This window comes from Caloenas nicobarica, chromosome Z (genome assembly GCF_036013445.1).
Source record: "Caloenas nicobarica isolate bCalNic1 chromosome Z, bCalNic1.hap1, whole genome shotgun sequence".
NCBI lineage: Eukaryota > Metazoa > Chordata > Aves > Columbiformes > Columbidae > Caloenas > Caloenas nicobarica.
The window spans coordinates 15,153,087-15,176,927 of record NC_088284.1 but is presented as its reverse complement, the minus strand read 5'-3'; the positions used below and the strand labels follow the sequence as shown (position 1 = coordinate 15,176,927).

Genomic DNA, 23,841 nt, shown 5'->3' with positions numbered 1-23,841 from the left:
GGAATTATGTTTGTACATGAACTAGAAATACCAATAATTAATCCTTTTCTCCAATTGTTTCTGGAGTTGGACCACACAAACAGGTGCTATTGACAAGCTGATACCTTTTCCCATTCTCTTATACTTGCCAGCTTGTGTCACTCTTTTTCTACATGTGAGAGTCCTCACAAAAGCAATAATCTCTGCCAATGTATTTCTCATTTGGATAACATTCGTCAGGGTAGTCCCAGTTTTAGCCTTCTCTCCAACTGCTTCTCTTCTGTCCCAGAGCTGTAACCCATGGAGCCTAAGCTGATAGAAATCTTGGAATCAGAATAATAACTTACTGGCTTTAACTAATTACACCTATATAAATAAATAAATAAGTTAAAGCATCATTTAATAGATCATTAATTTGGAGACAAATAAAGAAATAGAGAGGCTGCACAATACAACCATATGTCCATATGTATTCTGCTGGGCACAAAGACCTATCCAGTCATCATGATACAGGTTCGATCACACTATACTTAGATAGATATAATGTCTAAATCATTTAGCTATTTATGGCACAGACGCAGCCTCCACCTGGTCTGATGCAGACCTAAACCATCCTTGCTCTCCTGTATACAACGGATGGGTCAAGCAGTTGGATCATTCCCTGAAGGTGCAGCACCAGCTGTTGTGCCTTTTCCATCCCTGGCTTCCTCAGTGCTGGAGCTCACTGAGTAATCATGTTACCATTGGTGCAACAGCTGGCTGTTGTGTTTGATTTTACCTTGGGGGAAACAGAGTGAAGGGAGAAATTATTACATACTCTATCAATTTCATTCTCTCCAGTTTCTAGCCTGCTTCCCTTATGCCTCTTATTTGCCAGTGAAGATATAAAAATTAAAGAAGAGGTTACACTACCCAGGGGCAATATGTACCTTTACAGAAAAACCCCTACAAAGTTCTAATATTTTTTTACTTCCTCCCAATCAAGTGTATTTTAAACAATAAAACAATTGAACAGTACAAAATCATAGAGCATCATCACAGAGAAACTTTTGAAAATAAAAATATTTTATTCTATTCTTTAAATATTTCAGTCACATTCCATGTCGAAATTTAAATAATGACAGATGAATGTCAAATTCAATAATGTTACAGCTAACAAAATCAGGGGTGCTAGAAATAAAAAGTAATGTGTTTGCAGAGAAGTAATGAAGAAGAATGAATAAGCTCTCAAGAATAACCTATCCAACACCCCAGGTGGGAAAAAAAATCCAAATGAAAAAGTAGTATCTAGTATGTACATATTTTATTACTGTATAAGAACAGAAAACAGGCATGATTCAGCTTTTCAATGCAAAATTACTGCATGGGAGGGCAGCTCAGTACCACTAACCCAGAGAGAACGTTCTGCCCTCAAAAGTGATAGCTCATTATGTGACTGGTTTTAGGAACAGAGTTACAACTAAAAATCATGATGGGTGTCTTTAAAGTGAAAATATCCACTATATCTAATGGGTATTTCTAACTTTCCTTCAAGCATTCCCTTCAAATTTCACACAAAACATTTAATGAAACTCTTGTTTTTGCACAGATGCAGACACAACATATTATTTTTTATTTCTTCTATCTTTCCACATGTCGGTAAAAGAGGGAGCAAATATCAGAACAGTGGGAAAGAAGGAATAGTGAAGATTCCCTATATTTAGAAAGATGGAGGTGTAGATTATGTAGTTTATTAGAACAAACTCCTGTGCTTTTCCAATTGAAGTCGTTAGCTACTTCATGATACAGTCTATTTAGAAGTTAGTTTCTTATTCTCTACAAAGGAATTTTTCGGGCTACTGATTTTGATGTAGAAGTGCTGCCGAGATTTTGTAGGGTTTGGGAGGACATTTGCAGAAATAAAGCCCTGTTGGAAGCTGATTATATTTGTGATTACAAGAAAAAATTCCCTAGAGATCTTTGTAGGCGGAATTAGCAACCATAAAGATGGGGAGGTTTAATTATATGTACTATTATTCTGCTCTGCACAATGTAATCTTGACAGGCAGTGCCAATTATCCGTACTCTCTACTTTTGCAGATTATCTGCATTTCTCTACTTTATCTTTTTTTTTTTTTAATATATTTTCAGTATATGCATATCACCTGCCAGGAACAAAAAACCTCCAAAGCTACAGCACTATAGCTAAAGATGTGGGGGGAAGAAGGGAGGTGGTACTGAAGAGCTTCTCTTTTGTGGTTAATTATAGGAGAGCCATTCTCTGCTTCTGGTGTGAATACCTTCAAGAATACAATTACTACTAAAAATTATAACTGGTTTCTTGCCTCTCCTCAAGGAGAAGTGGCTTATTATGGAAGCACATAATTCACACCAGAGTTGTGATTTTGAGGAGGTATTTCCATCGTAAGCAAAAATTTCATTCCATTGCTAAGTGCCCCTCCCACAGGACTGTGATAGCCAGAGGATCACCCAAAGCATCTGTTTGAGAAATAACTTCAATGGCGTAATAATGAGAATGCATAAAGATTTTTTTAAAAAATAATTTTTTTAAAAAATCAACCATTCTTCTCTCATTGCTTTCACACCAAAAATAAGAACACAGGATACAACATTTTGTCCTCCACATCATAGTAAAGTGTGAGTGTAAAAAGCCATGGCAAAAAATATCAGCATACAAAGCAAGGACCCATTTCAAAAGTTATCAACGACTTTTTATGGCCTCCCAATAGGCATGTGGAGAACAAGGTGCTTTCAAGATGTAAAGCAGATCACAAAGCTACTTCTAAATAACAAAAAGGAACTCTGTGCTTAACTACAGAAAGAAGGCACCAGCATACAAAGCTATGTATGATACAGATTGTGCATGGCGAAGATCCTCAAAGGCGTTTAGACATCCAACTCCTATGTGAACTCTTAAATGCTATTGAATAAACCAGTATACTGTCACAAAAAATCCAGACAATCTGTCATGGATTTCTAGTCCATGTGTGTTTAGTTCTGTATCTAGCATCTCTCAGCACATCACTTGTCAATAATGTCTTTCAAAAAAGATCCCATAGATTTAATTATATATTCAGAAAGTTTAGAGAATAAAAGTGTTAAGGTGGAAATGAGTTTCTGTCTGTATTTCTTTCATTTCTCACTTTTATTTCAAAAACAATGAAAGAAGAAGATGACAACAACAATGTCGGACAATGCTGGAAGACACACAGCTCACAGAATATACATCTGGCTTCTACTTGAAATACCAAATCAATGTTAATTGATTTGTGTTCCAGTAACACAATAAATGATAAATATCTTTCCCTAATTTGGAATAAAGGGTGACATAACAATGTAACTGAAGAGTGTTGTCTATTCTCTTGGAAAAAATTTAGAATTGAATAATAAAGAAGATGTATGAAAAGTATGCATTGAAAACATCCAAAACAAAGTACTCCAGGAAGACAGTAAGTACTGTGCTGTAGAAGTATTATATGAACTTCTTCACATTCTAAAGACACACATCAAATTTGAACTTAACTTTTGTGTACACAAGCAACAGCAAATATATACAATACTTTCTGTTGCATCCACTTGCTAGGTACAGAATATCACCTTATTCCCAAATAATCATAGATTTTGGTTGGAAGAGACCCTCAGGATCATTGAGTTCAATCACAGCCTAACTCTAGCACTAAACCACATCCCTAAGAACCTCATCTATACATCTTTTAAACACCTCCAGGGATGGTGACTCCACCACTTCCCTGGGCAGCCTGTTCCAATGCCTGAGAACCCTTTCCATGAAGAATTTTTTCCTAATATCCAATCTAAACCTCCCCAGGTGCAACTTGAGGCCATTTCCTCTTGTCCTATCACTTGCTACTTGGGAGAAGAGACCAACACCCTCCATGCTACAATCTCCTTTCAGGCAGTTGTAGACAGCGATCAGGTCTCTCCTCAGCCTCCTTTTCTCCAGGCTGAACAGCCCCAGTTCCCTCAGCCGCTCCTCATCAGACTTGTGCTCCAGGCCCCTCACCAGCTTTGTCGTCCTCCTCTGCACTCTCTCTAGTACCTCAATGTCTTTCTTGTACTGAGGGGCCCAAAACTGAACACAGGGTTCAAGGTGGGGCCTCACCAGTGCCAAGTGCAGGGACATGATCACTTCTCTAGTCCTGCTGGCCACACTATTCCTGATACAAGCCAGGATGCTGTTGGCATTTTTGGCCACCTGGGCACACTGCTGGCTCATGTTCAGCCGCTGTCAGTCAACACCCCCAGATCCCTCTCTGTCAGGCACTTTCCAGCCACTCTTCCCCGAGCCTGTAGCACTGCCTGGGGTTGTTGTGATCCAAGTGCAGGACCCGGCACTTGGCCTTGTTGAACCTCATACAACTGGCCTCAGCCCAATGATCCAGCTGGTCCAGATCCCTCTGTATGGCCTTCCTACCCTCCAGCAGATCAACATTCCCACCCAACTTGGTGTCATCTGCAAACTTACTGAGGGTGCACTCAATCCCCTCATCCAGATCATTGATAAAGAGATTAAACAGAACTGGCCCCTATTCTGAGCCCTGGGGAACACCACTCATGACCAGCTACCAACTGAATTTGACTCCATTCACCACAACTCTTTAAGCCTGGCCATCCAGCCAGTTCTTTACCCAGTGAAGAGCACACCTATCCAGGCCCTGAGCTGCCAGCTTCTCCAGGAGAATGCTGTGGGAAATGGTGTCAAAGGCTTTGCTGAAGTCTAAGTACACAACATCCACAGCCTTTCCATCATCTATTAGGCAGGTTATCTTGTCATAGAAGGAGATCAGATTGGTCAAGCATGACCTGTCTTTCATAAACCCATGTTGACTGGGCCTAATCGATTGGTTTTCTTGTATGTGCTGTGTAACGTCACTTAGGATGATCTGCTCCATGAACATCCCTGACACCGTGGTCAGACTGACAGGTCTGTAGCTCCCTGGATCCTCCTTTGAGCCCTTCTTGTAGATGAGCATCACATTCACCAACTTCCAGTCAACCGGGACCTCCCCAGCTAGCCAGGATTGCTAGTAGATAATGGAAAGTGATCGCCTCTACCAGCTCCCTCAGCACCCTTGGATGTATCCCATCTGGCCCCACACACTTGTGGGCATCCAAGTGGTGTACCACGTCAACAACCATTTTCCCTTGGATTATTGGGGCTTCATTCTGCTCCCCAGCCCTGTCTTCCAGCTCAGGGGGGTGGGTACCTGGAACACAACTGGTCTTACTATTAAAGACTGAGGCAAAGAAGGCATTTAGTACCTCAGTCTTTCCCTCATATTCTGTCACTATGTTTCCTGCCTCATCCATCAGGCGATGGAGATTCTCCTTAGTTTTCCTTTTGTTGCTGATGTATTTATAGAAATATTTCTTGTTGCCTTTCACAGCGGTGGCCAGGCTCAGCTCTAGTTGGGCTTTGGCCCTTCTAAGTTTCTCCCTGCATAACTTCACGGCACTCTTGCATTCCTCTTGAGTAGCCTGTCCCTTCCTCCAAAGGTTATAAATTCTCTTTGTATTTCTAAGTTCCAGTCACAGCTCTCTATTCAGCCAGGCCGGCCTTCTTCCCCTCCAGCTCACCTTTTGGCACATGGCAACAGCCTGCTCCTGTGCCTCTAAGATTACCTTCTTGAAGAGTAACCAGCCTTTCTGGACTGCTTTGTTCTTCAGGACTGTGTCCCAAGGGACTCTGCCAACCAGCCTTCTAAACAGATCAAAGTCTGCCCTTCCCACTCCTGTTACAGATCAGAGTATCCACATTAGGGAGTTTGACTGGCAAAACCATGTGTTTAATTATACTATTATTGTCCAAACAATACTGGGAAAATAATCAGGGCACACAAGTCTTCCTGAAGGATACATCTTCAGGAACAGACATGAATACGTGACTAGCAGGGGTTACAAATTAGACCTGAATATGAGCCAGCCATGTGCTGTCGTAAGTTGCCGTATCCCTGCGTTGGCTCCAACAGACCAGTATGGAAGCAGACAATAATTTCAGCCTTACCTACTTTACTTTAGTCCTCGAAGCTGTACTCTTTGTCATCAAAGGAAACTTCTTATCTCAGTAATTTGCCTGTAAATGGCTAGAGGAAATGAAGGTCTGCCTCATGTCAGCAACATGTTGTTTACTGGCTCCAGGCCGCTGTAAGTATCAACAGGCACAAAAGGAAGGCGAGCATTAAGGAATGATCTGTCTTATGAGAACACCACGAAAGTCCTAAGTCTACATCCATAAGTCATATGTAAAGGAGGACCTGTGAAATTCCTGGAACTACTATTAACCGCACTTCTGAGTCATAGCATTCATGACACAATCAGACTTCTGATAACAGCTAGCCTATGTAATTATTTTAAAAGACAAGTCAAGCTATTGATGGAAACTGAAAATACAAGCGGCAAGTTAAACACACCCATCATATTGTCAGATATTTCAAGGAAACCATCACTGCTGTTTGACTTATCAAACCACCAAATAAAATAGCCTGGCAAATGCCCTAAATATTTAAGTATTTGTAAGGTATCACAGGGAAGCTCATCAGAGCAGAATGTGACTACTCTTAACTCACAGTGTAGTATTACCCTCCTAAACACTATGGCATGCAGATTGCCCAGCAGTACTGGAATAAAAACAGAGGATGCCTAACAACTACTGTCCTTTTTAAAACTGCAAGGAAAGTATTGTATGATGTGGAAAAACACACCTATATATAAGTCTCTATGGATACGAAAACAGCTATGCCTACCGTTTCTGAGAAATACTTTTTAAAGGTGAACACTTTTTTTTTTCCTTTTATGGCAGGTAAGAATCTGACTAAGTAGGCAGAAGTCAAGAAACTAATTTCATATGTTTAATCACTCATACTAAAGTGGCATGTGAAAAAAAGGAAATAATATTCTTGCTGAACCTTATGTTTCAATTAATTTACAAGCAAAATATTGCACATAAACGAAATTTGCAGGTTTGATGTTCATTTTTGTTGTCTGATGGTTACTTTAGCATTTTGTAATATTTATTCAGTTAAGAGTTACAGTTATTGTGTAGTTAGTTCCTTAGCATTCTAAACCATATAAGCAGCTGGAAAGCACAAAGCTAACTTCATTAACGATATCCTGATACACTCTGAGATGGTACCAGAAGGGTGGCAACCTGTTGTAGTTACATGTCGGACTATGCATCAAAAGCCACACAAACAGACCATGCCCTCTGCAGCATAGCCTTCATTTTAAGCATTTGTTTATATTTCAGTGGCAGCATAATTAGCACATACTTCTGCAGAATCAGCTGCCTTTGACATCTTTCTCTAAGGAATGAGCAAAGACTGATCTCAATGACTTCAATCAATTGCATTTTATTTTCATATTTTGGTGAGAATTCTGGGGGGATAAGAGTAGACATAATTTTGACCTGAATGCAGGAGTATGTAATCATGTGACCACAACCAGCTAATATGACCAGGAGATTTTAACTTTTTTAATGAGAGGAATATCGCCATCTTACATTCCTCCTCCAATAAACTGACACACAGCCCAGGACAGCAAAACTTGTTTTAAGATGTGCCATTGGAAGATAACTCACAAAGATACATTAGCATAATAAGATGCCCAAAAGCCCAGTGATTAGGGTTTTCTTCTAGGAAACTTTCATATGACAATTATCTAATACAGAAAACACATTAAAAAAATAACCAGTTTGTAACAGCAACTCCATACTGCAAATATTTTGTTGATACAGTTATATACAATGACACAGTTCTGGTCATATAGGTAGGCACTTCTAGAGCAGGAGCTGCAGCAAATTAGCTGAGATTTTCTACAGGTCACTTAAATCTCACCCTGAATGGGTGAGAAATAGGTTGGAAAAAAAGACATTATAACATGTATCTATAAAAGAACTTCACAAGCATAAAGAAATTGTTTAGGGGAGGTGATTTCTTTCAACATTTCTAATTGGCACAATCAGCTCAGCAATATTTTATAGTCCAGCCTTCCAGTAATGTTGTATAGTTTAAGTCTGAGGGTTTTTTTTCCCTTTTCAAGCACTGGCATGTAAATTTATCCTTGTACCTAAAAAGACAGAGAGTGACTAACCAAACTGAACCTGATGAGGAGACAGGCAGAGTTCTCAAATGATTGATACTTTTCATGAACATAAAAGATGAATGACAAACCTTTGAGATACATCCTCCTAAGGAAATTCTAGTATGAAATTCAAATGGATACTAACTAAAGTGGTCCTGTACTATGGCCATGATTATTACCAAACCCAGTCTTCTCAGCTTTATAATAAAACCTCATAAACCTCAGCCGCTGCTGGTTCATATTCAGCCAGCTGTCAATCAACACCCCCAGGCCCCTTTCTTCCAGGCAGCTTTCCAGCCACTCTTCCCCGAGCCTGTAGCGCTGCCTGGGGTTGTTGTGACCCAAGTGCAGGACCTGTCACTTGGCTTTGTTGAATCTCATACAACTGGCCTCAGATGAATGATCCAGCTGGTTCAGATCCCTCTGCATGGCTTTCCTACCCTCAAGCAGACCAACACTCCTGCCCATCTTGGTGTCACTTGAAAAGTTACTGGGGGTGCACCTGATCCCCTCATCCAGATCATTGACAAAGATATTAAAGAGAACAGGGAATATTATAATCTCATAATAATGAATTCTGTTTACCAAAAAATTATACTTATGCAAAACTGTAAATTTGAGGTTCTTCTTACAGAGTGCTTAATATATATATAGGTTATGTGTTTAAAATTTGTTTGACAAACATGGAGACTAGAATATGTAATTGAAAAGAAAAGATCAGACATTTTTGTATGATCATGATTTAAGCATTCAGTTAGATACCAAATTCCAATAATAATAACCCATATGCTGATATCACTTTAACAGGGATATTATAGGTAATATCTGTCATATTTAACACAATGCTGAGGTTCATTTTCATAACCAACACTGTATTGCTGGAATTGCAAAGTCCACCCAAGTGATCTCTGTAAGAAGAGCTGGAAAATACTGTAGAGATCAGACAAAATGTTTTGAGGCACATTCTGCAGAACTTGTATGCACTTTGCGAGAAGCACTAATAAATAACTGTTCAATTCAGAAGTTTTGGATCTTCAGTCTACCTGGTTTGAAATACTCTTTACTGCCACACAATGTCAGGGGTAGCTGGTTAGATACAGATACACTTTTGCAGTATACAGTACTGAATGCCTTAGGAACATTTTCACAAAACCCCACAATTTGGCAGTATGTTTTCTGGTATTATCTATTTCAGAAAGACCTCCAAATTTTACTCTGCACATTGCATAAGCATATGCAGTCATTTCGAGATAACACTTTTCTCTACCTCCTAATCAGTCCCTATACTGTCCTTGATTTATCCCTATAGGAAAAGAGCAATTTTTAAAATAATGATCTTTTGGGACAGTCTGTAGAAATCCATTGAAACCTGAACACTCATTGATCTGTCATAACCAATACTTTGTCAGGACCAACTGCAACCTTTTTTCGAAATGCCCATTTTTGCAATCCTTCATGGTGACTCCTAGGCACAATCGTAATAGAAGTAGATAAAAATTGTCTGCAAATGTCACATTTTTGGTATGACATAAAATTTCAACTTCCTTTCATCTTTAAAGATTTCACCAGCTGATTAGTGGGTAGAAACACTTAACATCAGGAAACAGTAAGGTAATAGGCTCACAAAAACATAAATGTTGGAGGAAAAGTATTCAAACTCTAGGTAGCCAGAGGCAAAGAGCAGCAAAACAGTTTATCAGTCTCTGACACAAATTATTTTTATTCATAATACTTCTCTGCTGATCAATGAGATGCTATAAATTCCATGGTCCATACTATGATGAAGCTATTTAGTAGAAAGAAGAGGATTCTTTTTGGTAAACATATGAACACCCCAAATGAACCACTGGGAGAGATTTAAGCACTGCAAATTTCTCTAGGTCTTTGGAGATAAGTAAGATATTTATTTATTAGCATTTTATTTCTAGCTGCTTCTTACTTCTGCACAGAAAGTTTGTTTGCACTGATATATTTTTTTAAAAAAATCCACTGATTTCCATGTTATCCAGAATATTCTCAAAATATTCAGAGTGTAGTCCTTAGCTGACTCAAGCTGGTTGAGTTTTACTGAAGTATGTTTGCCGTACCCTGTTAAAACTATTCTGCTTCGCAACCCGGGGTTTATTCCCATATGTTCTGTGTACAGCAGCAAATTAGTTTCATCACCAAATTAATTTATACTTTGGAAGTGTTTCATCTTAGGGCTTTTAACATATTCTCCATCAACTTAAGCAGTTTTTTTTACAGCGTTCAGAGTTTACTTCCAAGTAAAAACCTGGTGTCTTTCCTAACATTTATAGTATGGTGCAAATATATCTGTGGCTTTGCAGTCATAATAATATTAATGTAGTTAACTGGTGAACAAACTTGATTTTTAAATAGAAGGGTGTCAAATTTGCAAATATTTCACTCCTGTATCAAATTTTCAAACATTTCACTCCCGAATCACAAAAATGATCCAGAGTATAACGATTTCAAAGTTTAATGTATGCTATATATAATCTCTCCTTGAGTAAAAAAATAAATCTGATTATGATAACGTCCACATTAACATTTATTAGATGACTTGCCTTTAAAAGTCCAAGAAAATTAACAGTTTGAAATTTCAAACAACCTCTCCTCTATTTATTGAGATACTCAGTGGAGTTGAAGGATAATTTATTGCTTCAACATCAAAAGAAATTAAACTAATCGATGTTTTTCTGAAGAGAGGCAATTACATTTAAGAAAGTAAAAAAATGGTTACCAAGCAACTATGTTCAGCCTACATACATTGTCTATTCATACTCTCTTGCAGAGTACGGGAAATGACAGGCTGTCACTACAGAACAGAGACATGCAGAATCATGCCATTTCCTTCCTGTGTTACCTCCTACAAGAGAGAGAGCAATTATATCCTACATACATGGATCAGGTTAAACAACTGCAGTAAGTTCGAAATATTAGGATATCTCAGAGTAGTCACATAATGCAGCGAGAATGCTTCCAAGAATATGGCCATTTACCTCTAAAACATCACTACTATCTATACACCAGACAAACATCTCTGGCATAGCTCTCTGGCTGAAGACAGGACTGAGTTCCCCCAGAGGTTTAGAGGAAGAATTAGCATTTCAGTTTGGCCCATCAATGTTGTAATTTACAAATCATTGTCTTGATCCTGCAATTATAGCAGATGGGCAGATTGTTGTGCCAGCATGAAACACAGTTAACTTCACTGAGGCTCTGCATGCGTGTAACCTTCAGTCTATGCACAGTAAATTATAGGACTATGGCCTATGATTATTTTTTCTGGGCATCTAATAAATAACAGCATCACACTTTCCCAAAGGTCCATCCTTGGTGACTTTCTGAATATATGACAGAATTGAGGCCTAAATTAAATCAGGAAGAAATCCACTATTAACTTCTCTGACAACTTCATGAATTTCTTTATAATCTTTACATCTAAAAAAAGCACACATCTACTTTCAAAATTAATCTGGAAAATTTAAAAATAAAGCTTGAAAGCTTTAAAGCTGATATTGCTGCAATTTTAGCAATACGGCTGGCATAATAAGAACTGATTCCTCTGTTGCAATGATGGCAAAAGTACTTGAATGTGTACTCAGCATGTTTCTTACTGTCAGCAGCAAACAGACACTGTAAAACAGGACTTGAAGTTTTGTAAAAACATTTTATTTGACAGTATTGTCTTTTTCCTCTCTTTTTCCAATTAGATTCCTCTTGTCATAAACCAAAAGGAATAAAGAAATGTGAAAATAGTTGGCTTATTAGTTGGTTAATTGAAGGAAAAGAAGGCACACGCTTTCTTTTGTACTCCAGTAAAACCACAAAAAACCAAACATGATCAAATAATCTGAAAGACAGAAATCAGAACATAATGTTTGCTTGTTTCTAGAACGTGGACTTTATTCTCCCTCTTCATGCATTTTTTCCTCTTCTAATTGCAGAACTCTTTAGACCTTATTTTCTTTTCCTTATTACTGCATTCATGAAAATTTGTTCAGTCAGGAAAAATTTACCTCTCTTCAGCTGCAAGAACAGAGATATTTCCCACCTTGCTTTGTGCTAAGATCTACAGATCCCATATAGAATTCAGGCTCTGTGAACATCATTATGTAAGGAGTCAGAGAAAGGCCAGGACTGTGGGATATGTCTAGAGAAGCAACAGAAGCTACATTTACATCAACACAAAGTAGCGTTTGCACAGAAAATCCATTTTCTTCTCAGGTGGCAAAAAAAAGATGCTTTCTAGGACACAACACTGTTGAACTGCTTAGGTCAGGCATAGGGATCATGTGTCTTATTGCACCCATATTCCATTTCAAATAATATACCCTGAAAGCAATTGAAATCTAGTTGTCATAAATGTTGAGAATACTGTAACAAACACATTTTCAGGGCCAAAAGATCAAACTACAAGGATCTGGGGAGAGGGGAACTTCACCTATATAAGGAAGCATTATTTTGTGTTGGGCTTCTGAATTAATTTTTAATAGCTAATGAATTAGTTTTACCTATTTATTATTGATTATGTGTTTCTGGAACTAGCAGAACGCACCATTTACATATACAATTGTGTATACTCCATACTTCATTTAGCACACTAGAAAAACTAAAAACAGAAGGTAAATCACTAAAAGTAGATCTGATAAGTACCTGGTTTACTTGCAAGCTTTTAATCAAGTTTGTCATTATAAATCATGAAAGTGAACAACAGTCATTATAATGATCACCCTTGTCATCAAAATCAGAGGTGCCACAAAATTTTGCTTCAGCCCTTGATAAGTCGAGGAAAGAGAATGGCATTAAATGAATGATCGTGTGTTTTTTCTTTCAAATAATAGGGATAGATCTGAGGGAGGAAAGAATGTAAAGGAAAGGCAGTGGGATCAACAGTGGCTGCATGTTCAAAGGAAAAGGTGCAAATAAATGATAAAGGATGACTGAGTAACCATTGACTATGGGATCCAGAGGAGGAGTAAAAATGGCTTGCAAGATAACAGAAACCATCAGTTCATGATGCACAAAAAGTCCTTTCACAGCTACCTAAGTTTCTGTATAATTTTTGTGATTTGCATCTACTTCATAAATTTAAAAAGGCAAATAAACCTTTAAAATCTTTCATGTACTGCAAAAGTATTTTCTTTCCTTCTCATTAGTTGCGGTGTTTCATGATCAGCTCCTTGTTACACTTGTTAAGTATATGTGATGTGCACATGACTCAGTCACAAAGTGGGACACAGTCCATGCCCTGGAACGCCTCATCAGCACAGCTCATGTTCAACTCCCGTATCCTTTGCAAGGTTAATTGGTTGTATGGATAATTCTGGCTACCCTGAAGAAGCCAAAATTATGCTCCTCAGCAGAAATACATACAACAGAGAGAGGATGCCAAATGTTGTCTTAAACCTAGTCATTTGCATTTTTTGCTAGTTAGGTTGTGGCTAGGAACATCTAAGAAACTCTTCTGAGTGTTAGTTCAGCCAAGACATGGAACAGCTCCATTATGACAAACAAATGGCTAGTATGGCAGTTGTTTTTTTGTCACTAGTAAGTTGCCAATTCAAATGTAGTAACAGAATGATGTTCTTTTAAGAATCAAAATAGCTTTAAAATTTAAAACAACAACAACAAAACATTGTACCTGAGGTTTTATTACAGACAAAGGTTGCAGAAGGTGATTCTGCCCCTCTACTCCCTCCCACAAGAGCCCACCTGGAGTACTGCATCCAGCTGTGGGGTTTCCAGCATAAGAAGCACATGATTCTGTTGGACTGAGTCCAGAGGAAGGTCATGAAAATGATCAGAGGGCTGGAGCACCCCTCCCGTGAAGACAGGCTGAGACAGCTGGGGTTGTTCGGCCTGGAGAAGAGAAGGCTCCAGGGACATCTTATAGCAGCCTTCCACTACCTAAACGGGACCTACAAGAAAGCGAGAGAGGGACTTTTTATAAGGCCATGTAGTGATAGCATGACAGGTAATGGCTTTAAACTGAAAGAGGGTAGATTCTTCACCGTGAGGGTGGTGAGACACTGGAACAGGCTGCCCAGAGAAGCTGTGGATGCTTCATCCCTCGGAGTGTTTGAGGTCAGGCTTGATGGGGCTTTGAGCAACCTGGTCTAGTGGAAGAGCTATAGCAGGGCGTTGGACTAGATGATCTTTAAGGTACTTTCCAACCCAAACTATTCTATGAATCTATGAATTGCATTAAATTAAATTTCTTAGATTTGTAGAAGCATGGTGTTCTTTTATAGTGAGGCAGAGATGCATGCCCAAAAGAAAATATCTGGATAAAACAGCTGTTGCTATGAAACGACCAGTAGAATAATTTTTTCAAGCATTTCTTTTCATGGTGGAAGAGTTCAAAGTTGTACAAAGAATCAAAAAAAAAAAAAAAGGAACAAAAAAAAGAGCTAGGGCAAACAGCAAAAAATTTGTCCATTCTGTGCTCTCATTGTTATTTTTTAAGTTATTACAGATATACTGCTGCTAAGAAAGTCTTTTATTCTAATTAGAGATGAGCTAGTGGTGTGCATCAGTAGCAGCTGTTGCAGAGTAAGTCTTATGTTCTCAGTTACTAGCCCAAGTGGTGAACTGAAGAAAAAAATAAAGCAAAAGATCCCAAAGAGTGTTCTCCCTCCTTTTCTAAGATTCTGAACAGGATTTTTGTGGGGAAAAAAATGCTTTACTGATGTTCAACATTAAGCTCTTCTCACCACACTGGATCTAGGACTCAAGACGAACTGAGCATGAAGTCTTTTCAGAGCATTAAGTCTCTAGCTTGGAGTTGATTTCACTTGACTTGCAAGGAATCCATTTTATTGATAGCCTCCTGAAGGCTAGCAGTCCCAGACGGAGCTTGGAATTTCTCCAACATATAATTCAAACTGGAAGTTCACAGGACTGGAAGACAGATCTAATGATCTCATTATCATAGGTCACTCACTCCCAGATAGCTAAGCTTCAGAAACAACATAGATAGCAGGTGGCAGCTAAAAATATCTTGTCTTTCCTCTTCTATATTCTCCCATTTATCTTTTCTCATTTTTTTTTCTTTTTTTTCCCCCTAATTTGGAGGAGTTTTGAACAATGGTAGAGACTTTAACACTGAAAAATTAAGAAAAAGAGACTTTACAATTTTTTTTTTTTTTAGTATCAGTGTATCGGATTAGAACTGTCTTAAGTATTACAAAATAAAGTCCCACGGACTTGCCTTCTCAGTATCAAACTGAGTAACAGTTCTGTAAGCTGCACCATCCATTTTTATCTCTCAAGGGCACAGATAAAGAAGCAACCTCCAAAATATTTCATGCTTAGTTCATTAATGAATCTGTAGACTTAAGCAAGGACACTGAGTACAGCAGAGTGCAGATGGAGAATGTAAATCTTTCAAATATTCCATATGAATGAGTTCAATTTCTCATCACACAAGAGTTGGAAATAATTTGGTCTACCATTGTACAGCACTCCTCAAGTCAAGAAAGGCAGAACTCTTTCTTTAAATGAAAGCCTTGGGAAAAGGCACAATGTGTAATGCCTGATGTTTGGGCTTTTTCTCTAAAGATCATCAGTAAGCTGATCATAACCAATCCTTTCCAAAAAAGCTTTCAGTCTTAATAAAAGAACATTTTTCAACTGCTCATAAAACTGTACTAAAAAATTCCCGAGCAGCTTCAGTTCTGAACTGTATAATAATTCTGATGAGTTTTCAAAAAGTCTACTGCCATAAGACAGTCCAACAAAAGCCAAATGACAAGCAGGTTTGGACCCTGTAAGGTTCACAATGGGAAGATAAGATTTGAACTAAGTTGCTCAGTTACAGACAAAATAATCTGAGTTAACTATGTCTCTCTGACACTTCAAAAGCAAAGACAAAGGCAGCTAGATTTAAGGTCTGAATAGAATGAGCAGGTATGTATACGTTGTGGTGTAGCCCTAGCCGGCAACTAAATACCACACAGCTGCTTGCTCACTCCTCCCCATCGGTGTGATGGGGACAAGACTTGGAACAAAAAAGGTAAAGCTCATGGGTTGGGATAAAAACAGTTTAACAGGACAGCAAAGGAAGAGATAAATAACAACAATAATAACAATAAAAGAATATACAAAGTAAAGTTGATCCAAATACTTATGTAGCAGAACTTCATTTACTTCAGTTAAGTCACAGGAAGGAAAAATTTCATTTGCTGCATTCTCTCTTCCAAATGAAGTATTTCACTCAGAATTTCAAAATGCAGTTTCTCAATTTGTCTCTCCCTGAAGGCCTGAGCCTCAGATTGACTCAGTTTAACTTGATTTTACCCTATGCACTATAAAACCACACTTAAAATCGACACAAGTAACATGACAAAGTCAAGGAAACAATATATTTTCTTGGTAGAAAGAAAAGCAAAATACAATTTGTGATACTGTTTATAAACCAGGAGAAAAATTACGTCTAGGCATTGTGAAGAGGGACACATCACAGACAGGACAAATATGTACTACCAGGAGAACTGGAAAACCTTATGGGATTTTATATGGTACACGTTTGCTTGTTTTCCACGTAGATTTGCCAACAGGTTTTGGGTTTTTTTCAGCAGATTTGCAAGTATTTAGCAGATTTTCCCAGTTGGTAAGGACCTATGTTTTCCCAGTGATCCAGAAAAATCAGATCCTAAACATACTATTTTGTTATTATTGAGGTTAAAAATGAAGAGCTAGGGAAAAAAAAATGTAGCCCAACTTTTACTATGGACTAAATATGCAATGAACAAAAAAAAACCCACAACACCTGGAGAAGAAATCTGAAGCAAACAAAAAAATGTGGACCAGTTAAAACCAGAATACGTCAGGCATCAAGTGCAATTGTATGTGACACAAAGCTTGATATCAATAGATAAGCTAGTCATCAGTATGAGTTTTATGATGGGAAAAGCAAGTAGTATCCACTAATATAAAATAAAGTAGGTTTCTCTTCTTCTAGAGGAATCTTCTGTCATGACTCAGTACAAAGATCAGTAAAAAAGAATATGATAGTTACAATACTTTTTTTTACCTTCGAGAAAGTCATATAATTTACAGTGCTGTTCTTTTGCCTGTTATTCTGCAAGACAGTCAGAACTTCCCCAAGGAGAAACAAACAAACAAACAAACAAATATATAAACGTAATTATGCAGGAGGTAAATACTTTGGTCTTTGTCAGTAAGATATCATAATAATCAAATTTCCGTGGAAAGATGTACTAATTCTGTATATTTCAAATTTTGAGACTGTGTAAACTAGTTTTTATTTTAGATATATCCTGACAAATTAGCTGATCCAGCATGTCTGAAAAACAGCTCATAAAAATTTAGAAAACAGCAAAAAAGCAAAAGGAGAGCCTGGTTCTTAAAATTAGGATATGTCAAAGAATTCTCAATTCAAACATTAAACTTTGAGCCTAATTCTACCAAAGCTACAAATGAAGTATTTCTGAAAACTAATACATATTAACGGATCTGACCAGTCTATTACTAGTGCACCTTGACAGGAGGCACAAAACAGCAGCCCTGGAATTGGACAACTGCTGTCTATAACAACAGAGAGAGACGTGTTTGAACAGGTAAAAAGCAGGACCAGACAGCAACAGAGGACCAGATGACAATTGAAGCACTCTCACAAATACGTATAATTTTTGCCATTAGGCGCATTATTACATGGATATTCTTTGGCCCTGCACAGGTTACTTTTTCTTTACAGGTGGCCTCAGGGCAAAATAAGATGAGTGCTATAGTCTCAAAAAGATTTGCTGAACAGGTAACGGCACTTTCCAAGCAAGACACATTTGTACGTGTCCATATACATACTGTACAATCTGCAACAAACGGTTCAGTTAAAAATGAAGTTAAAGCCATCCAAAACGCCACCCGAAACATGCATAGTATCAAACCTAAATTGACCAAATGAAGATGCTAGAACTAAATGCTGGGCTCATGCTAGTCATAAAAAAGGTTTGAAGCTGATAAGTTCAGAAGCAGCGGTAAAATCATCATAGTTGACTACCGCTATCAGAGCCCTAAAAAAATATTTACTACTGCTGCCACCACTGAAAGATGAATCAGCAGCTACCACTAGGGGAAAGACAGGAAGGAAAATGATCCCTCCCAGTACCCATAAATATAACTTTTGGGCCTTGCTTTCTCTTGAGGAATAGCAAGCTTAACTCTCTAGGACTCCCTTTTCAATCTGCAGCTCAGCTCTGACCTTTCTCTTTCATTAAATAAATCAGCAACAGTTGAATAGTGATATGGTTTCAGTCTTCTGCCATCTGGGTGGTAAAACTGCCTTCCAGATATGCCACTAAAAAGTTTCCAGGCAGATGTTTCTAGACTTAAACTACAGTGGAAAAACATAAACCTGGAAAAACTCTGCAGCATAGAGTCAAACATGCTCATTAAAATCTCATTTTTAGAGTCACCTTACTGAAACCAATTGTTTTATTTTTTATTAATAAAACAAAAATTGGTAAGCAGCCCTTAGGAAGAGATGTCGCTACATGCTTACATGACATTGCGTGACAAACTGCATGCAGCCTGTAACTACAGTGGATGAAATCCTAGTCCCATGTAAGTCCTGCACAGATCTCTCTATCATCAGCAAGGACAATGCCTGATGTAGATAGGTTTGATAACAAATTCTTGAAAACAACCTCCATTGTTGCTGTTACCAGAACATTGTCTATCTTTTGTATCAGAAAAGCAAATTAACCCAGTGTTGGCACTGACAGAGGACTTCAGCTGCGTTTGACATTGAATCACAGCTTTGCACATAAACACTTCTGAGACTAAAGGCCAATGACTTTCTGCTAACAGAGATGAGTTCCCCTTATTTCACTGTCCTGAATATTGCTGGCCTGAACACTGTACATTCATAGAAAAGATTATTACAGAAAAGATATTGCTCCATCTCTCTTGAGGAAGTATTGCTCTCGTAGATATCCACATGCTCCCAAACACAGAGAAAATAATACTTACACATGGGTTTTTGTGCTAGAGTTATAATTCTAATGGGCTACCAACATTTTTACCATTGAATTTTAAAATACCAAGCAAAAGTAATTATCTTTAGCAGATGTTAGAAGTTGCAAAATTTAACATGGATCTCAACTGTAGCAGTTCCAGACATACTTCCATCCTGCTTCCAACCTAGTATCTCTCTAGTTATGTCCATACTCCCAGAATTCTAGTATCAGATGGTGTTATGTTTTATTTTCTCTTCCTGCATCTTTATTCCTAGAGTTTCATACTGCCTTTCACAAGTAACTTGAAAATCTCAGTTAGCACCCAAGGTATTAAATAGAAAAGTGCACTATCAAAGACTTTTAATTTAGACTGATACAAATCAAAACTAACTAAACGAGCTGTGGGAAGAAGTAAATGTGACAAAAGCCTAACAAATATTCCAGTCGAGCAACATCCGTAAGTACACAAACACATGTGATCCCTGTTCAGCAAAGTCTCGAGTCCTTTGAGTGTATGTTTTAGTTAAACTTTCCCCAGCATGACATAAGAATTTGTTCAAACTCTTTCCAAAGTTAGTGATACAAGTAATTTGTATTATTGTCATTTTTGCAAATTTCCACTTCAGGCAGGTGATAAAAGGGGAGGCAGAGATTAACTTGATACACACAGCTTGAAATGTGCTTTTGCAAGTGCAGAACCTCAGCATGTTCTTAATTTTTTCTCATTTGTGCATTCCAATTCTTATCAGATGGAATACTGGTCACAGACAGGCATATATGAGCATGCTAGAAAATAATTCATTTAAATGCTTCAGCCAAGAAATTAGTTGGCTTCATACACTGCAGAAACCAACAAAGCCAATTTTGAGAAGACAACTAAGCCTCAAGAAGAAATGCTATTTCCAACAGCTGTTTACAGGAAAGATATTAGACACTGGGATGTAATGTCAATTTGACTGAAGAGTGGCTGACAGCTTCATCCAAAAAATAACTGGAAACTAACAAATTAATCCCTGCACAACCTTACTGCAAAGCTTCATTTCTCAGCACTAATATTAGGGTTTTCTTTAGCTAACATTCTGTTACCATTTCCCTTCCATTAGAAAAACAAACAAAAAAAAATGCTGCACAACAGGACTGCATTTCACAAAGTGAAAATCACTTCGTGGATGGATTTCAAACACCAGTAATAACCCATGAAAGGCTGAAAGCAGTAGCATTTTGGATACTGTAATTTCACACCTTTTCTTCTGTCATTTAAAGCAAGAAGAATCTTCTGTTGTATCTGCTACTTTATTTTTCCTTCTCACCTCTTCCTCCATGTCAGGAATGTCAGAGTTTCAGTCATGAAAGAAACCCAGAAGTACCAGCTATTACTGTCCAGGGATTTAAGAAATAACTCTCAGATGTCTTTGTAGAAGTAGAAAAGCTGACCAAGATTTCCATAAAAGGTGGTGTATGTCAGTATTAAGAAGCAAAACCTAAACCATTATTGTCCTGCCCAGAGTTTGGATGGCAAGGTCCTTCACTTACTGCTGGCTATTTTTTCAAATCCTGCCTATCACTTTTGTGTTTTAACCAATCCTGTACCTATAAAGAAAGAAGCTTATAAATTCATTGGTACTCCAATACTAGTTGAAAACGTAGCCTTCCACCTCAAGTATGGCATCAGAATTTAAACTGAAAACCGTGTTGAATTTGCACACCTATGAAATTGACATTCAGTTCCTTGTCTTGTCCATAAATGTTGATGTCTTCTACTAACATAACATTTTCCACCGTTACATTAACCTAAGCACAGGCTTAAATGTGGTTAAAAATGTCAGTAAGGTTGTAGTTTCATGACATAATGGGCATGCCTGCAGTTTTTTATACACAACCTTTCCAGATGGAATTTTTGCCACTGTCACTTGATTTGGACACTGTCACAAGTGATATAATTCACATGTCTAAGGTCTCATTTTCACGTTCATCTCCAGTCTTCTCCTGATAACTGATGAGCTGACTCCTGGCACTTCTAACTCAACATTCTCATTCTGGGCTGTCAAACAGAAAATGCCATCTCATGCACCTTTTATTAGAAAAGAAAGAACACATGCAACTCCTTTCTGAGAAGGACCAGTGATCTTATGTATGATAATAAATGATGTTCTATGTTAAAAAATGGGGTTTAGGTTTACCGAAACACAAAATCAACAGAATATTAAAAATAAATTTGCTAAAGCAAAAAAAGATCGTGTATTACAACTGAGATTATCTCACACAGAGCTATGGGGAACACATTGATGAAGTGAAATCCAGCCCCCATTATATTTCAAGGTGTGAGTGTCTGTGTGTCTGTGTGTGTATGCATGCACACACACACATGCAAGATTAATTTCTGAACAGAAAATGGCAGGGAGAGAAAACAGCTTTTGTTCCCTGAAGCCGACTCCCGCTGCTGCAATCAGCGCAGGCTTTCATAACACACACTGCTGGGAGGAAAGCTTTTAGCATTCTGGTCTCTTCTTTTGATTTCCAACCAAAAATAAGTGAGAAATGAGGAGGGGAACAGAGAGAAAGAAAGCAAAGATTGGAGGCTCAAATTAACATTTTAATTGCAATTTATACCAAATCATGTTTATCTTTACAGTTCCAAAATAATGGTAGTATGTTGCCAATGAAAAACAAAACTGCTGCTTCTGACACATTTTATGGTCCAGACTTTGGGTATTACACCACTAGAGAAACCAAGACCATCCTGAATGCTTAAGTAGCAGCTATTTAGCTGTTTCACAGTTTAAGAGGAATCCTTACTTACTGTAAAGTTGGCACAATTTTTCTTACAGATTTTCTCTCAATGTAAGGGAACGTAAGAGGTAATTTGACAGTCTGATGTCCAAAATATATGGCAGGAAAGCTCATGTCCCTCAATACCACAGTATTTTCCAGCTGTCAACAGCAGATTCACAATGGTTGTCAGAGCTGGATGCAACTTGGAATGGCCCAGTACTTCCTCAGATGGACCACAAGGTAAACAGGGAACTGGGGTCCTGAGAGTTGAAACAGAGAGAATAAATGTCACATAAAGTCACTTTTCACCAGGTGCTTAGAATACAAACAGGGTGGCTGACTACCTGGGTCAGTATTTGTAAAGTAGAAGCTTAACCTTGTGCATGTGCACGCTGGAATTTTTTGGCAATACAGCATAGCTCAACTGTTATGCACCTGCAATATTTCCTAATTTTAAATGGCTCTGTGTTATTGTTTGTATTATTTACATAATTTCATACTTACAGTAATTGTCAGAGTGTTTGTGATACTGATCGAGGCATTTAGATATGTACTCTTTCGAAGGTTATATTTAGGGGTTTTCCTCACTGCACAGATTTCAACCAGCAGCATCACCTTCCATTGCACCAGAAGTAAGGTATTTAACTGTTGTTAACTTCATTGTGGATAGAGAAAAATCAAAATTTTCTTACTATTTTCTGTTGTATGCTTCCACACACAAACTGTTAAAAGAGTAAAGGCCTCTAAAGCAAAGAACCAAAAAGGAGGTCTGTGATGCTTATTCAAACTTGATCTTAGCATTTGTATGAATAATCATTTACATCCCTATTCTGCCACTTGTCAGATGGAATACCTATCCTATTCCACATTAAATGGTTTATTCTAACTTAGTGATAATCTATTTGACTTTATCTACATTTTCTGGTGCAAGACCCTAAATCTAACTTACATCATTCCTCTCCAGCCTTTCTGTGGTGTTCAAAACAGTATCTGTTAATTTTTTTCAGTATAGTCATTAATATCTAAGTGCTTCGCATAGATTAGGGTCTCAATTCAGGTGCCTAAATATAGATGTCTAGTGCTATGCTACAGGACATATGAGATACCTGCACAAGGCCATCATATGACACAGGATCTACAGAAGATTCATGTCCTTCAAAATTGGCCAACTTGCAATAGGTTACAGTATCAAAAATGCCTATGTTCACGCAACCAATCTAAACTCTGTAGAGCTTATATTCATGATACAGCACCCCCTTTCTACAATGCCCCACCACATTGATTGTAAAGTATTCAATTCATGCAATAAATGAGGTTGAATCCTACAAACTCTAGGTCTCCATCTATAGCAAAATATCATCATCCAGTGGGGGGAAAAAAAAAAAGAAAAAAGGTGAGCCTGTAATTAAAGACTGCAGTACAGATGTCTGCTAGCAGTATTATTGTTTTTTCTTTTTTTTTTTTTTGGAGACCTCATCTTTGGTACGTTTGTGAGAATTTAATAAAGATAATATATACACAAACTCAGTTTTAATGACTATGTCAGTGACACCTCTATAAGTCATGCCTATACTACTTAAACAGAGTAACCTCAGACAGCCTGTCATTCTCTTAAGTGTCTCACTGTGTTGTACAAATATGTCCTGAAAGCATAGGAAGTGAATCTTTCGCCATCATTTCACAAGACAGAGACGTTTTCTTCAATAGATGAATATTTTTCAACCCATTATTCTAAATTGGACCCTTTGCATTGTTCCCTTCAACAAGTTCTTGCTCCGGTCCCAGCTCATGACATCCAGCCTGCTTCTTTCACCCTTCATTTAATGTGTCTGGTACTCAGAGTCCTCCTCCCAGTCCAAGTCTTTACATCCAGACAGATTTTTTTAAACTTCACCCAAGTCCCAGAGTGCAAAGTAATTTCTAATTGCTTCTTTTCCTTGCCCTCAGCCTCCACAATTAATTGAATCCTTTCCATCCTCTCTCACTACCTTGATGCAGACCCTGA

At 37.9% G+C, this 23,841-nt stretch overlaps 1 long non-coding RNA gene across 4 annotated transcripts in view; it reads right to left on the bottom strand.

Annotated features, from left to right (window-relative positions):
* Window positions 1-21,565: 21,565 nt before the first annotated feature.
* The window catches only part of LOC136002368 (uncharacterized), a 32,153-nt gene continuing 29,877 nt past the window's right edge, over window positions 21,566-23,841 (bottom strand). The window contains exon 6 of one of the 4 annotated variants that reach the window (XR_010607901.1): window positions 21,566-22,096. This is a non-coding gene — a long non-coding RNA (uncharacterized LOC136002368). The remainder of the gene's footprint in view (window positions 22,097-23,841) is intronic. The other 3 variants (XR_010607903.1, XR_010607900.1, XR_010607902.1) reach the window with 3 other exon arrangements.